The sequence below is a fragment of the Pleurodeles waltl genome, chromosome 3_1, assembly GCF_031143425.1.
Source record: "Pleurodeles waltl isolate 20211129_DDA chromosome 3_1, aPleWal1.hap1.20221129, whole genome shotgun sequence".
NCBI lineage: Eukaryota > Metazoa > Chordata > Amphibia > Caudata > Salamandridae > Pleurodeles > Pleurodeles waltl.
Genome location: NC_090440.1, coordinates 1572435699 through 1572453518, shown reverse-complemented (window position 1 = coordinate 1572453518; position 17820 = coordinate 1572435699).

Genomic DNA, 17820 nt, shown 5'->3' with positions numbered 1-17820 from the left:
AATGTAAATTAGAATGGTGTTATTTTTCTCTGTGATGTACAAAGATGTGTATGTGGAATGTTGAACTTAATTGTGTGAGTTTGTGTGACAATATGAAATGAGTTCTTAATGCATAAGACATTACCTTGAGAGAGTCACCATATTAGAGCCTTGTTTCATGTTAGTTTTTGCAAAACTGTGTTATGTTCTCCATTTATGGACTGTGGCATATGTGTGCAGACATGAGGGATGTTGAGACATTGTGAAGAAGGCAGCAGGGTTCTACTTCTCGGGTAAATCATTGTTCAGGATCATGACAACTTGTACTTTGTTTCTATATGTGCAGTGTATTTGTAAGTATGCAGACTAAGGTAGTACAATCCCGCACGTCCACGGGCACAGCAAGACTTGCAGTGTTGGGCTGTTGGGAAGTTTTTGATTTGCTACTGTTTGAGGCTTTGTGCTTGGTAATTTGTATTTAGTCATGGGGTTGGAGGGCCTTATTGTAATTGAACCTTATGTGTACCATTATATTTAACTGGTAACAACAAGTGTCCTGGCACAACAACCACAACCATGTACTTCCTTTTCTACATCTGGATGTGTGGACTCTAAAAGCTGCCTCACGTTTATCACTCAGTGCTGTATGTTATCCAGTAAATTGTATCACACCATTTCTACTTGATCTGTTCATAATAACTGGCCTGTGTCCCCTTTTTCTAACAAATGAATGGTTTGCAAAACAAGCTTGCTATCAAACCTGTATTTGTTTGCTAAAAATGAATCAACATACGCCTGTCATGTTGTCTAGGCTTTGTGTGGAATCGAATAATGGAGGTTATCCTGACGTTCCCAAAAGTAAGGGACTTTGCCCAGAATCACACACTGTTGCTCGCATGTGGGGAACAGGGGTCTGTGTGCCTTGTCCAGAAGCAAAGTGTCAAGAAGCCACTCATGATTGTTGAAATCTGTTCCAATAGCAAAGCTTACCCTCAGCTGTACCAGTTTTGATTCATCTGATTCAGTTAGGATAAGCACCATCCCAGTCGAAGTGTTTATTCCTAAATCCAAACTTTTTCAAACACCCTTGTGTGAGTTGTTGTTATGTAGAGCAAAAAAAGCCATCCATTTTTTTATCACTACAGAAAAATCTATTTTAACCCCATGCCTTGGATTTTGTGTGCGCAGGCTGTGGAAGAGGACTGCTCCTATCCTACCTGTCATGGAATGCATTAACTCCTGAATGCCACAGGTGCTCTATCCCATCTATCCAGAAATAGAAAATGATGACATGAGATACAACTGCCTATGGGTGGTCTGAGATAAGCTGTGGACCTCTTAATGCCCTCATTTATCGAGTTCTGGCTCTAGTCCCAACCTTCTGATTTCTCCTACACATTGTTTATAAAATCAGATTTTATTGCTTTCCTGTGTGCCTGTGGTGGTATGGGAAGCATTTATAATTCATTGTTGTAGTAGGGTATTAAACTAGTAAATTGTGATAATTAATATAGTTTATAACTAAACCACCTCATTCCTGGACCTTAAATTAATTACTAATTGCTCTCCTTCCCCATTACACTTTCAGGGTTGCTCAACAGAGTTGTCCAAGGCATTCAGAAGGAGTGGCGTGGAAACACAATTTTCAGTAAAACACACAATATCATTCAATAAGCTTTCGTCCAGTAAGTATTTTACTATGTGAAAAGAAAATGCTTTATTACATACAATGCAGTCCACTTTAAGATGGTGGCTATGTGCATGCTTGAGTAGCCACATGTATTTTTACAAGTTCCCCAAAACACTTGAATCAGCAGTTTATACTTGCAGCCAAATGGAGTAAGTTTTTCTACCATACATGCACACAAAAAGACTTGCCACACAGGCTACAACGCACTCATACAGTCTTTCCAGTCCGTTCATGGGCTGTGGTGATTAGGCATCCTTTCTTTCACTTCTTTTCACTTAAACCTCAAATCTCAATAAAACACAACTCTGGTGAATGATGGCAGCATCAAAACATCACATTGGGAGTCATAAACTCTTCCAGCTATAATACTCAGTAGCATAACAAAGGCCTCCACAACCCTCGGGGTGCGGAGATGCTGAGCTCCAGGTGGGTTCCTCAGTACAGTACTCTGGCCTGAGAGCTTCTGAGTGAATCCAGAGTGGGACCCCTCCTTGTACTGTGCAGGGTGGCCCTCATGGTTCGTAACGCCTTTAATTCTTACTTCCACAAAGACGTGTGGCACCCATCTGCAAATGTGCTTTAATGCCTCACCAGTGGTATGAAGGATTTTACATAGGAAATCATAATCCCCAATTGCAATTTGGAGGTGACATTCAACTCTATTCTCTTCTTGCAAAAATTCCCTTTCACCTTCAAGACACAAACATCTATCATCTCCTGCACAAGAGAAACCACAATATATCTCTAAAGCTAAGTGCCTCCCTAATGTGTTCTGCAGAACACAGTTGTTTTCTGAGGAAACCGTGTTGGTTGTGCTAACAAGCAGTTCTGTTTGTTCAGAGGTTTTATGTAGTCTTAATTATTTTATGAGTATCATAACCACTCTGTACTGATGTCTTTCTTCTTGTCATAGCAAGCATGCTTTCATCTAAAAAGAACCACTGAGACTTTATAACTAGCTAATGTGGTTCATTCAAGGATTTTCTGATTGTATGCAAGTGGAAAGCACTTCGTTCCATTGCACAACTCTTAAAACAATATATTGTATTAACCAATGCAAAATGGCTCTTAGGTGCACTCTCATCTCCTACGATTAGAGAACAGCCCTTAATTTATTAGTTCATTACATTCTTTTTTTAATAAATTGTGTTAAGCAGAACATAAACAATGTAACATAGGTGAATACATTTTGATTCTAAGTATTAAGTTATGTAATAAAATTATGAGAAGGATGTTGAATGGATTAACTAAAATAGAGATTTAAAGTAGATAAGCAATGTACTTAGGTTTAACTAGTATTTAATAAAGGAGAGGTAAGAAAATAAGGAACAGAGGAAGAGACTGGGGAATAAGAAAACTAAGAAGATTATATATCAGTGGCCTTGAAAAATATAAACAGCAATGAATATTATGAAGAATTGAATAATAATAGGTAAAAATAATAAACAAAGATCATTAAAAACAGTCAGGAAAGAGGTGATACAAGTTTTTTAGCATTACATGTTGAATACTTAGTGAGCGGCATCCATATCTGAGGCTTGATAGCTGCAATGAGTCAATTTTGAACATGTGGAGTCTGTGATGATGACATACCAGATTCCACCAACAAAAAAGGTTAAGAGTTTCTGAGGATTTCCCGTTGGAGGTAATGACTGATATGGCTATTGCAGTAAGAAGGTTGAATAGTTTGCAAATAGCTTTATGCAAACTCCAATGCTCATGTACACTGCCAGGAAACAGCAGTTCCCATGAAAAAGGTATGTGAATCTGAAAGATGTCTGTAATGTGATTCCATATTGAAGCCCAGAAGGGGGTTATAAGTGAGTACGCAAAGGACATATAGAAATATGTATCAGAATCTTTATGACAGCACCAGCAGGTGTCTTGTTGAGTGTATTTAAGTTTGTATAATCGTTCGGGGTATAAAAAAAGTCTATTGTAGAAGAAATACAAGGTTTGTGTGAGGTTAGTGGTTTGAGCTGTAGAGTGGATTTTACTCCATATTCTACCCAGGTAGGGGGGACCAAGAGAGACCGAAATATGTTTCCCATAGTTTTCTAAATGTGGGTTTTTTCTCTGATTAGATGTCGTTGAATCAAAAGCTTATGGATGTGTGCAGTTTAGCGTGAGTGGAATTTGACAATGGGTGTGAAGGTGAACTGGAGTGGGAATAAGGGTTGAGGATATATTGACTAGTCACATGATTAATCATATTACAGAGTTTGTAATATTGAGAGAAAGAGAATGTTGTGCCAAATTGGTATATTTAAGAAAGTAGGATATCTTTGTTAATCCATGCCTTCCAGTACAAAGTTCTCCCTTTTCGTTTAAATAAATTATTATACCATATCAGGCTATTGAGAAATTGATCAGTGGCGGGAAGAGATGTAATATAATAAGGTTTCAAAAGGGTACATTCATGAGAAACAGTGCTAGGAAGCCAATATTTGGGAGGATTTGTCATAAAAAGAACCTGCTTATGTGTGAAATGCGCAATTATGGCTTGTTCAAGAGTTATTTATAGATTCTGAGGTGTTTTATTCAGTGGAGATAAGTATGTTTGTAGTTGCTTTATGCCAAAGGCTTTATGATAATTCAAGAAGTCAGGAGAGTTAATTCCTCAAAAAGCTTCGGGTAAGGTCAACTTTGAAAGAGAGATTTGGGGGTGGCTTGCCAAGCCAATGGAATTTAGATAGTGTTTTGTCTATTGAGATGAAAAGATGTCTGGGTACATGAATAGGAAGCATCATGAGACAACAATTAATAATGGGAAGGCGCATCACTTTGATGGTTTCAAGACTACTCCACCACAAGAGATATAGGCCCTCATTATGACATTGGAGGTAAATCCCACTTACCGCCATGCTGACTGCTGCCAACTTAACGCCGCGGATATCCGTTCACCATATTATGACACACACACACACCAATCCGTCAGTATTCAGCCACATACACAAATCCACCACACCATAGGTCAGTGATAAACTGGCAGTATCAAAACCCGCACCGTTATGTCAACAGAACAATGCCCATCACATTATGACCCACGAATCACCACCGTGGACATTCAACGGCAGTAAACCATTGGCGGTACACACTGTTGCGCTCAAAATGGACACACACAAACAAAACACCACTACATTGGACAATTCAAACAACAAAGACCTGACACCCATACACATACCACATCCACACACCCATACCACTCTAAAACACACCCCACGTTACCCACAACCCTTTACCATTTCAAACCATTGCCAGAAGAGACATCAAGACCACTGACACAACTAGAGCCACGCACTATTCACACATATACACCACTTAAGCATTCCACATCACACACCCCAACACATTACCCAACACACCCTCACCTACACACCTCACACAACACCCATGCACCACAAAGACACCCCCATTTCACAGAGGAGCTAATGGTGATGGTCGAGGAAATTATCAGGGTAGAGCCACAGTTACTTGGAGCACAGGTGCAGCAGATATCGATAACTAGGAAGATGGAGCTATGGAGGAGAATCGTGGACAGGGTCAACACCGTGGAACAGCAACCCAGAACTAGGGATGACATCAGGAAGAGGTGGAACGACCTACGGGGGAAGGTATGTTCCATTGCAGCAAGACACCAGCTCGATGTACAGAGGACTGGCGGTGGGCCCCTCCCTCCTCCCCCATAACTAACAGCATGGGAGGAGCAAGTCTTGGCAATCCTGCATCCTGAGGGCCTGGCCAGAGTAGGATGAGCACTGGACTCTGGCAAGTCAACTCTCTACTACTTCTACCCCCACCTGCATATCACCACATACCCCCACCCTCACTCCCATCACTCCACTCCATCCCACAATCACATCTCACTCATCCCAATGCCAAGCCCTGCATGCTCTACCAATGCATGGACACTACTCACAGCCCTGCATGGACACTCATCACTAAAGCATGCACACTATAGAAAGTTAACTATCCCACCATACACCAATGTACACAAGTGAAAGCTGACAGGGCAAATACAACCAAAGAGGGGAAGCCATAGATGCACAATATATCAGACACAGAAACCATAACACATCATTTACATCCCCACAGGTATCCCAGCCAATGTCAGCGGAGAGGAGGTGCCAACACTGTCCAGTCCGCCAACTGAAGAGGCCCACAGTGATGACAGCAACTCTGGTCTTCAGGATGTGTATGACCTACCTGGTCTATCAGTAACCTCGGGACAGCCGGTTACCCAGGCCCAGTCACACACCACCACAGAGCCTCCCCATCAGGAAACACCACCACAGCACCCACCCAGCGTACCCACACCTCTGTCCCCAGGACACACCAATCAGCAGTGTGTCCACCTCTACAGGGACCCCATGCCACACCTCATACCCAAGACAATCAGGGACCTGGGGTCAGTGGCAGTGGGCACACAGTTCAGGAGACAGAGGCACAGGCCAAAAGGGAAACTTGGAGGACTGCTGTGCACTAGGGAGGACAGGCCCAGAGAACCAACTCTCCAGGAGGCACTTCCAGAGCTCCTGGGAGCCTATCTACATTCCCAGGACATGATGGGCCAGATCCTGGACAATATGCAGGAGAACAGGTGGCTGCAGGAGGGACAGTACCAGGGGATCAGGGAGGACTTGCAGGTCATCAACAACACCTTGATTCCTCACTTGCTACCTGACCTTCCACAGGAGAGGACCTACACTGCATGTGCTGCTGTGATCTGTGTCTGGAACTTACCATGGCCTGTGTGACCAGGGAAAGTGCCCCAGCCTTCACTTCAGAGTATTTGGAGAGACTGGTGGAGGGGGTCCTACCCCAGTACGGACAGCTGTATGGGCCTCCAGACCAACAGGTGAGTACACTGTGGGTACGATGCATGTGGCATGAATGGCTGGAGTTGTGTGTGTGAAGGTCTCGTGTAAGGGAGTGGGTGGATGTCCTCTGGGCCGTGTACAGGTTGTGCGCTGGGCCATCAGTATGTAAATGGTGTTAGAAATTAGTATGGTGGGCCATATGTTTAACAGACAGGACTGTTGGACTAATACTATTTTCCTGTGTGTATTGCCTCTGCAGGTCAGTGCTCATCAAAAGAAGGGTATATGGCGTGCCATCACCAAAGAGGTGTTGACCCTGGGGGTCTACGGCAGGCGGAGCACCCACTGTCGCAAACGGTGGGAGGACCTAAGATGCTGGGCATGGAAGACGGCAGAGGCCCAGCTGGGGACGGCCTCACAATGAGGGAGGGGTGCCCGTCGAACCCTGACCCCCCTGATGTTCCGCATACTGGCGGTGGCCTATCCTGAGCTGGATGGGTGATTGAGGGCATCACAGCAGCCACAAGGGGGTGAGTACAGTGCCCATCATTACAACTTACGTATGGTAGGGTGGTATCTGGGTGGGGGATGTGTGTCAGTGGGTGCCCCTAGGCCAGGCCTGACATTGCAGCGTAGGTCCCCTGGAGGCTAGGTTTCAGAAGGGAAAATCTTGCAACCTAGCTCGTAGGCATCCACTACTGGTCAGGGCTGCGTGGGTACCAGGAGTGCTGCATTTGGCAATGTGTGCCCCTCTACATGCCTTGGCCGCTTACTATTTCTCTGGTAGTGCAATGGCATATTGCGTAGGGCTGTTCCCTGTGTGTGAGGGTGCAGTGTACGCCAACGGTGGTGCAGCCATTGACCAAGTGTATCCTTTGTCTCGTCCCCCGTTTTTGTTTTATCATCCTGTCTTAGGTGCATTAGCATCATCTGGCGGAGGAGCAGAGGCACTGGTGACGGAGGAAGCTGCATCCCATAGGACAAAGGAGGCAGAGTCCACTGACCCTGAGGGCACCAGTGGAATGGAGGGCGAGGGGAGCACCATGGCAGAGACTGGACGGGACAGTTCTGACACAGATACCTCCTCCGATGGAAGCTCCCTGGTGGTGGCGGTCACTTCTGTGACCACACCAGCAACAGGTACAGTCGCCACCCCCGTACCAGCACCGCCCTCCCAGCAGCCCCTCATCGAGTTGCCCTTGCCCACTTACCCAGGAGGGTAGGCATCTCCTTCGCCGAAGGCACCTCAGGCCCTGCCCCAGTGAGCCCTGCTGCCCTGAGTGAGGAGGCTGTTGACCTCCTGAGATCTATCTCTGATGGGCAGTCAACCATTGTGAATGCCATCCAGGGGCTGGCAGCCAAGATGCAACAATCTAATGTATTCCTGGAGGGCATTCACACTGGATTGGCAGTCCAACAGAGATCGATTCAGGCTCTGGCCTCCTATCTGATGGCAGCTATTGTGTATGTTTCTACCATCCCCCCTCCAACTTCCACTTCCCAGTCCCATTCTCCTCAACCCCAACCTATCCCAAGCACACAGGCAGACGAGCATGCACGCAAGACAACACACAAGAGTAGCACAGGCAAACACAAGCACCACACTTCATCCCACAGGCACTCACACAAACACCATTTAGTTGCAGACACACCAACATCCACTATTTCCACTGTGTCCCCCTTCTCCTCCTCCACCACCTCCCACCCAGTTCCATCCACACTCACACCTGCATGCACTACATCATCATCCACTACCAGCATCACCACACCAAGCAGAAAAACACACCTCACTGGCAGACACCTCCACAACAGCATTGCACACGTTCCCTGTGTCCTCGCCCACTGTGTCTGTCAACCACTCCTAAAGTACACAAAGGCAAGCACTCAGACACCCAACAGCCATCCACCTCACAACGGCATCCAGCCCATGCACATGCACCCAAAAGCAGCAGACAGACACCTTCAACAACCACTCCCTCATCCTCCACTCCCTTTTCTTCTCCCTCTTCCCCACCCAATGTCCCTAAAAAACTATTCTATCCACCATTGACCTCTTCCCTACCCCTCGCCCCTGTCCTGCACATATAGGCTGGGTTAGGAAGAACGTGCACCTCAGCTGCCACACAGTGCCCAGTTTCAGTCTTCACCACACCCACTCTTGGTGGAAAGGGATCCAGGCCACATATCCTGAAGGGGAAGGAGCCTGCACCAGGCACCCTAAAGGGAAAGGAGCCTGCACCAGCAGGCAGGAAGACCAAGGAGCCTGCCCCAGCAGGCAAGAAGACAAAGGAGTCTTCCCCAGCAGGCAGGAAGACCAAGGAGCCTACCCCAGCAGGTAAGAAAGGAAAGAAGCCTGCCCCAGCAGCCAGGAAGACCAAGGATCTTGCACCAGCAGGAAGGAAGACCAAGGAGCGTGCACCAGCAGGCAGGAAGACCAAGGGGCCTGGGCCAGGAACTGTGACCGAGCCCCCACCACCAACCATGGTTGTGCAGCCGTCCAAGGTTGCAGGGGAGGGGCAGGAGCTTCCCCCTACAAGCAGCACCACCACTGTGCAGCCGTCTAAGGTTGCAGGGGATGGGCAGGAGCCTCCCCCCACCAGCAGCACCACCACTGTGCAGCCGTCGGAGGTTGGAGGGGATGGGCAGGAGCCTCCCTCAACCAGCAGCACCTCCACTGTGCAGCCTTCCGAAATTGCAAGGGATGGACAGGAGCCTCCCCCCATCAACAGCACCACCACTGTGCAGCCGCCACCACCGGCGGACGGTATGTAATCCTGCCTCCTTGGGCTGCTATGCGGCCTGCCCCCTCCAAAGCCAGTGGGTATGACACCCGGCTGAGTGACTGTGGCCCATCACTACCCAGGATCAAGCACAGGGTATTTTGTCCCCTCCAGAAACAGTGGGTTTTGGTCTTTTCAGAGAAGCAATTATTTTTTTGGGGTATTGTACCTATATGTTGACTGGAGAAAGAACATTCCTTCAAGACATTTGTTGCCACTTCCGTATTGACTTTTGAAGTAGGTTTTGTGATTTGAGTATGGTGTATACGAAGAGGAGCAGACTTAAAGGAGAATTTATGGATAGCTTGCCCTTTGCAGGGATTTCCCATATATTGAGTGAACGTTAGTCAGAGAAGATATGAATACCACAAAGTTATGTGGCTTCTTAAATATAGGGAACTGATTTAAGTAAATAAACTGTTAGTGGAACGCAAAGTAATATGAGTTCATCAGATGAAAAAGTACCTGACAGTCACATTACGTGAAGGAAGTAGGTAGCCTCAGTTAAGTTAAACTTTCCTAAAACATCCTCTGGTAAATTGTCATGTTATGAGAGACTAACAAAAAAATTTTAGTAACTGAAAAAGGAGTAAGCAGACAGATTATGAGAGCTCTCAATTGTAGAATTATACGAGAAGTTAAAATAAAGAAGGCCGTCCTAATTAATGAGAACTTTAATGTAAATGGAATTATTAATTCATCTTGACACTGCAATATTATTAAAAAATGATAAACAAAGTTTGAGAAGTTTTGTGATGTGAAGGGGTAAATGGTACCCTTTGAAGAAAACTGCATCTTCTATTCACAGAAAATTGCATCAGGTGCACTAGGCTTCAAAGAGCACGTGTTCTCTCCGTGTTGGAGCAGGTGACATATGTGGCCTTAAAGTTTGGCCTGTGGCCATGTGGCCTATGCAAATTGTGGACTGGGCTGTGTCCCTTTTTCTGTACATATGTATTTATCTATCTATTATCTTGCCTTCCTTTTCATACTGTGTCAATCTCATTACATTCATTTTTCCAAAATCGTTTTGTCGTTGCATTATTCAGCCGAGTGACGGGGTAAAATTGTTTTTATAATGCATCTTGTAGTGTGAATGGTGTGTGTGTGTATGGGGTGTGTGTTGTGCGTGTGTGTGTGTCATTCTCTTTTTCCTCCCCCCTCCCTTGTGGGCAAGGCAGCTCTAGTCACCGTCCTCGTCTTCGCCAGCGTTGGTGTTCATGGTGGAGCAGAAGGAAGCAGATCATCCGGAAGACTTGCAGTTCTGGTTCCATGGTAGCATGGTTCTTCGCCGTGTCTCCAATGGAGTTCCTCTCTGTGCTCAGTTTCCGCCAGGTTTTTGATGTCATTGGTACCCCCACCTCCCCGGAAAAGGTGGCGGTTTCCTGTGTCTTAATATGGTGGGCGGAACATTCCTTTCTGGCTGACTATAGGTGGCTACAGCTGTGGTGGCTGTTGTTTCCGCCCTGGCAGTAGTTACCACCGGCCTGTTGGCATTATAATAGCCACTTTATTACCGACTGCCAAGGTCATAATGAGGGCCATAATGGGGACCATTTCTGGGGAAAGTGTTTAAGTTTGCTAGATATGACCTCTAAATTAATTTTTTGTGTATGTTTAAGAGACTGTCCATTCCAGATACCTAGGGGGTCATTACAACATTGGCGGTAAAAGTCGCTTACCGCTGTGCAGAAGACCGCCAGCACACTGCCGCAGCCGCGGAATTCCGCCACAGCTATTATGACCCACATCTCGGAATCCGACAAAATCCAGACACCCACACAAGTACGCCACACCAAAGGTCTGTGATAAACTGGCGAAAACAAAACCTCCACCGTCACGCCAATAGAAATACGACCACACTACCACGACACACGAATCCACGCGGCGGTCTTTCAACCGCGGTATTCCATTGGCGGAACACACAGCTGCGCTCAAAATACACACACTCTTACAAAACACTACCACATTGGGCAATTCGAAATACACTCACCTGATACACATACACACACCACTCCCACACACCCAATACACTATAAAACACCCACCCACATCACCCACAAACCCCTACGACCACTATTACAGAAAGAAGGCCAGAGAGAGACACCACCATCCACAAACTAGCATCCACAGGCACACAACACCATCACCCACACAACTTCCACGCACAAAACACCACACACCACTACATATCACCACACTTATCACCACACACACCACCCCACACATCACCTACACCACCCCATGGCACGGCAAAGAACGCAAAGTAATATGAGTTCATCAGATGAAAAAGTACCTGACAGTCACATTACGTGAAGGAAGTAGGTAGCCTCAGTTAAGTTAAACTTTCCTAAAACATCCTCTGGTAAATTGTCATGTTATGAGAGACTAACAAAAAAATGTTAGTAACTGAAAAAGGAGTAAGCAGACAGATTATGAGAGCTCTCAATTGTAGAATTATACGAGAAGTTAAAATAAAGCAGGCCGTCCGAATTAATGAGAACTTTAATGTAAATGGAATTTTTAATTCATCTTGACACTGCAATATTATTAAAAAATGATAAACAAAGTTTGAGAAGTTTTGTGATGTGAAAGGGTAAATGGTACCCTTTGAAGATAAACTGGCGAAAACAAAACCTCCACTGTCACGCCAACAGAAATACGACCACACTACCACGACACACAAAATCCACACGGCGGTCTTTCAACCGCGGTATTCCATTGGCGGAACACACAGCTGCGCTCAAAATACACACACTCTTACAAAACACTACCACATTGGACAATTAAAAATACACTCACCTGATACACATACACACACCACTCCCACACACCCAATACACTATAAAACACACACCCACATCACCCACAAACCCCTACGACCACTATTACAGAAAGAAGGCCAGAGAGAGACACCACCATCCACAAACTAGCATCCACAGGCACACAACACCATCACCCACACAACTTCCACGCACAAAACACCACACACCATTACATATCACCACACTTATCACCACACACACCACCCCACACATCACCTACACCACCCCATGGCACGGCATGGTTCACAGAGGAGGAGCTCAGGGTCATGGTGGAGGAAATCATCCGGGTAGAGCCACAGCTATTTGGAGCACAGGTGCAGCACACCTCAATTGCAATGAAGATGGAGCTTTGGCGAAGAATAGTCGACAGGGTCAACACAGTGGGACAACACCCAAGAAATCGGGAGGACATCAGGAAGAGGTGGAACGACCTACGGGGGAAGGTGCGTTCCGTGGTCTCAAGACACCACCTTGAGGTTCAGCGGACTGGCGGTGGACCCCCACCTCCTCCCCCACAACTAACAACATGGGAGGAGCAGGTCTTGGTGATTCTGCATCCTGAGGGCCTCGCAGGAGTCGGTGGAGGAATGGACTCTGATAAGTCAAACCATTAACTACCATATCCCCCACCCTACCTGCATGCTATCACATATACCCACCCTCACCCCCACCCCATCACTCCAACTCCTCACAAATGTACCAATATCACAAACCACCCATCCCAACACCAAGCCCTGCATGCAACACCAACGCATGGACACCCATCACTAAAGCATGCCCACTGCACATACCCATACAACCCCCTAAACCATCATCACACAAGCCCCCACACAGGAATGCCAGTACTGGGGTACACGGTCACCCACCCATTGCACACCATGACACACACAGATGCAATAATCATGCCTTTCCACCCCTGTAGAACCACTACCCAACGTCACCAGACAGGAGGGTCCAGACATCTCCACTCCACCCACAGAAGAGGCCCATAGTGATGACAGCACCTCTGTCCACCTGGATCTAGATGACTAGCCCGGGCCATCGGGGCCTCGGGACAGTCGGTTCCCCTCACACAGGCACAGGCCACCACAGACCTTCCCCCCTCTGGAAACACCAGCACAACACCCACCCAGCGGGCCCATACCTCCGTCCCCAGGACACATCAATCAGCTGTGTGTCCACCACTACAGGGAACCCAGGATAACCCACCACCCCAACAACAACAGGGACCTGGGAGCAGTGGCAGTGGGCACACGGTCCAGGGGACGGAGGCCCATGAACACAGGGGAACTGGGAAATGGAACACTGATAGCACCTGCACTTGAGGGGGGATTCCTGTGGAATGGTGGATTGCTGACATCAGGTCAGGCTCCAACTGTGTACACAGTTCCTGGACTGTGGCACGGTCAAACCTGTAGGTGATAATCAAATTTCTTTCCTCCATTGTCGACAGGTCCACCAGCGGTCGGTACACCGGAGGATTCCGCCATCTCCTCACATGTCCCAGCGGACGGTGCCTATGAAGGACAACAGCGAGCACAGAGTCAAACAACTCAGAGGTATGTACCCGCAGTCTACATAGAACACCATTCATACACAAAATGTGGCCTGTATGTGTGTTGAGAGTAGGCCTAGGTATGTGTGACGCAGTTGGTAATTAGGCCATGTGGGCCCTTGAAATGGCAGCTGCCTGACCTCTAAAGTGGGACAATGGGATGTGAGGTAACTGCGCTGGCGTTGTACACCGTCGCAGTAGGCGGTCGAAGACCGCGGCGCAATGCTGCATTGGTTAACATTGGACCCTATGGGTCCCAGGAGCCAATGACGATGTACGCCGGCGGTGATGGTACGCACCGCTGCAGACGTGACCGCCATTTTCTATCTGTTGAATCACTCGATACCTGATCTTCTACAGGAGATGACCTACACTGCAAGTGCTGCTGTGACCTCGGTCTGGAAGAGACAATGGCTCGTGCATCTGGGGAAAGGGCCCCTGCCTTCACATCGGAGGAGTTGGAGAAGCTCGTCGATGGGGACCTCCCCCAGTACACGCTACTCTACGGTCCTCCAGACAAACAGGTAAGTACACAGGGAGCATGTTGAATGGGCTATGCCTGTGTGGAGAGGGCTGGTTGTAAGAAGGAAGGAGCCAGAGTTCAGCATGCATGAAAGACAGTGGGTGCATGTGCCACATGGCAAGGGTAGGGATGGGGCCACTGACTTTGACGGCGCAGTTGGTAATGGCTTCTCTTCTTCCCCTGTACATTTCATGTAGGTCAGCACCCACCAGAAGAAGGATATTTGGCGTGCCATTGCCAAGGACGTCCGGACCCGGGGGGTCCACCACAGACGGAGCACCCACTGCCGTAAAAGATGGGAGGACATTCACCACTGGAGCAAGAAGACGGTGGAGGCTCAGCTGGGGATGGCCTCCCAACGTGGGAGGGGTGCCCGTCGAACTATGACCCCCCTGATGTTCAGGATCCTGGCGGTGGCCTACCCGGATTTGGATGGGCTTTTGAGGGCATCACAGCAGACACAAGGGGGCGAGTACACTCTCATTCAGCTGATTTTGCGCGCAGTGGAGGGGTCTGGGTGGAGGAGGAGGGCTGTGGGTTTCCCTAGGCCAGGGCGAATTCCGTAGGCTAGGCCCCTTCGTAAGGCATGGCCCTGTGGCCCCCCACACCACCTCTGTAGAGTGCCAAGTACAGCTATTCATGCCCCTGTGTCATCTATGTGTGCATATGTCATCCATAGCCTTGTAGGCCATTTCCCAGGAATTGCACTGTAGAGCCCAATAGCGCGACGTAGTGCAGGGGGCTTCTGTGTCTGTCTTGTCCGCCAATGGTAGCGGTAAGCCATGCACTCAACATGTCTTTCTTCTGTTCCCCCCCCTTTTTTGCGGTCTCCCTGTTCTTGTGTGCATTAGCATCATCAGGCGGAGGAGCAGTGGCACCGGAGCACGAGGGAGCTGCATCCCACATGGCCATGGAGGGCCACACTACGGACTCTGAACACACCAGTGGGACGGAGGACGAGGGGAGCACCACGGCGGTGACAGGAGCTGAAACCAGCGACATGGACTTGTCCTCCTATGGGAGCTCCCTTGTGGTGGCGGCAACATCTATGCCATCCACTTCTACAGGTACAGCCGCCACTCCCCCTACCAGCACCGCCCTCCCAGCAGCCCCTCAGCCTTCGCCCCATGCCTGCTCACCCAGGAGGGTGGACATGACCTTTGCCCCAGGCATCTCAGCCCCTGCCCCTGTCACCTCTGCTGCCCTCACTGAGGAGGCCATTGACCTCCTCAGGTCCCTCACTGTTGGGCAGTCTACCATTTTGAATGCCATCCAGGGTGTAGAAAGGGAGTTGCAACAAACCAATGCATTCCTGGATGGCATTCATTCTGGTCAGGCTGCCCTTCACCGAACCTTTCAAACTCTGACCTCAGCACTGATGGCAGCCATTGTCCCTGTGTCTAGCCTCCCCCCTCCAACTTCCTCCACCCAGACCCAATCCCCTGTACCTCTGCCTATCCCAAACACACCATCAGACCAGCCTGCACACACCTCACCACACAAGGGAAGCTCAGGCAAACATAAGCACCACACATCCCACAGGCACTCACGCAAGCATCACACACATACAAACACACCAACATCCACTGCCACCACTGTGTCCTCCTCCTCGTCGTCTCCCTCCTCCCTCCCAGTCTCGTCTACACTCACACCTGCATGCACTATCTCTACAGCCAATACGTCCCGCACCAGCACACCCACCAGCACACCCCGCTCACGTGCAGTCACCACCCCCACTACCACTCACACGTCCCCTGTGTCCTCTCCCAGTGTGTCTGTGACGTCCCCTCCGAAGATACACAAATGCAGGCACACAGCCACCCAACATACATCCACCTCACAACAGCCTCCAGCGCATGCACCTATACCCAAAGCCACAAAACTTACACCTCCTACAACCACCACCCCTTCCTCCACTCCCAAACCCCCTCAAGCTACCCGTCCCAGTGTCTCCAAACAACTTTTCCTGTCCACCCTTAACCTATTTGCAACCACCACACCCTCCAACTCATAGGTCCTGAACTAGCACCTCAGCCACAAAATCTCCGGGACCAGTGGTGCCTGTTGTCACAGGTGTGTGGAGTGCACCGGCCACCAGGACAGCCAGTGTGTCACGGAGCCACAGCACAGCCAATCCCCCCACTGTGAAGCACCAGAAGTTGGCCAGTGCCCGGCAGGAGAGGGGGAAGACTCCAGCCACCCAAGCCGCTCCCAGGGGTCCCGGTGGGAGTGTGGACTCAGCTGTGACTCCTCCCAAGGTGGGGAAGGCCCAGAAGAAAGCTGGTAAGTCTGGGAGGAGCAGCACGGCGGAGAAGACTGCCAACATCCCCGCTGGCCAGGAGTGCCCTGCCAGCCCCATCGTCGCTGCCCAGGAGGCCACCACCAGCCCCATCGTCGCTGCCCAGGAGGCCACCGCCTGCCCCATCGTCGCTGCCCAGGAGGCCACCGCCAGCCCCATCGTCACTGCCCAGGAGGGCCCCACCAGCCACAGCCCAGCTGCCCAGGAGGGCCCTGCCAGCCACAGCCCAGCTGCCCAGGAGGGCCCCGCCAGCCACAGCCCAGCTGCCCAGGAGGTCCCCGCCAGCCACAGCCCAGCTGACCAATGAAAGACCGCCAGCCCCAGCCCAGCTGGGCAGTGAAGGACCGCCAAGTCAAGCACCGCTGAACAGGGCAAGCAGCGCTGAACAGGGCAAGGACTGCCAAGTCAAGCACTGCTGACAGGGCAAGCAGCGCTGAACAGGGCAAGGACCGCTAAGTCAAGCACCGCTGAAAAGGGCAAGCACCGCTGAACAGGGCAAGGACCGCCAAGTCAAGCACCGCTGAACAGGGCAAGGACCGCCAAGTCAAGCCCCGCTGAACAGGGCAAGCACTGCTGAACAGGACAAGGACCGCCAAGTCAAGCACCGCTGAACAGGGCAAGCACAGCTGAACAGGTCAAGGACCGCCAAGTCAAGCACCACTAGCCCATGAGCGGCAGGGGCACTGACGCAACAGGGACCGTCACAGGGTGAGTGATGCACTCTGGGCACCAGTCCCCCAGTGGAGACATGCATCCACTACGTCTGTCCTTGGCAGGATGAAGCACTCTGGGCACCAGTCCCCCTCCAGAACCAGTGGAGACATGCATCCACTACGTCTGTCCTTGGCAGGATGAAGCACTCTGGGCACCAAGCCCCCTCCAGAACCAGTGGAGACATGCATCCACTACGTCTGTCCTTGGCAGGATGAAGCACTCTGGGCACCAAGCCCCCTCCAGAACCAGTGTAGACATGCATCCACTACGTCTGTCCTTGTTAGGATGAAGCACTCTGGGCACCAAGCCCCCTCCAGAACCAGTGGAGACTGTCATCCACTTGAGAGACTGTGGCTTTGCACTCCCCAGGATTGAACAGTGGGCAAATCACCCACTGTAGAGACTTGAGAGACTGTGGCTTTGCACTCCCCAGGATGGAACAGTGGGCAAACCACCCACTGTAGAGACTTGAGAGACTGTGGCTTTGCACTCCCCAGGATTGAACAGTGGGCAAACCACCCACTGTAGAGACTTGAGAGACTGTGGCTTTGCACTCCCCAGGATTCAACAGTGGGCAAACCACCCACTGTAGAGACTTGAGAGACTGTGGCTTTGCACTCCCCAGGATTCAACAG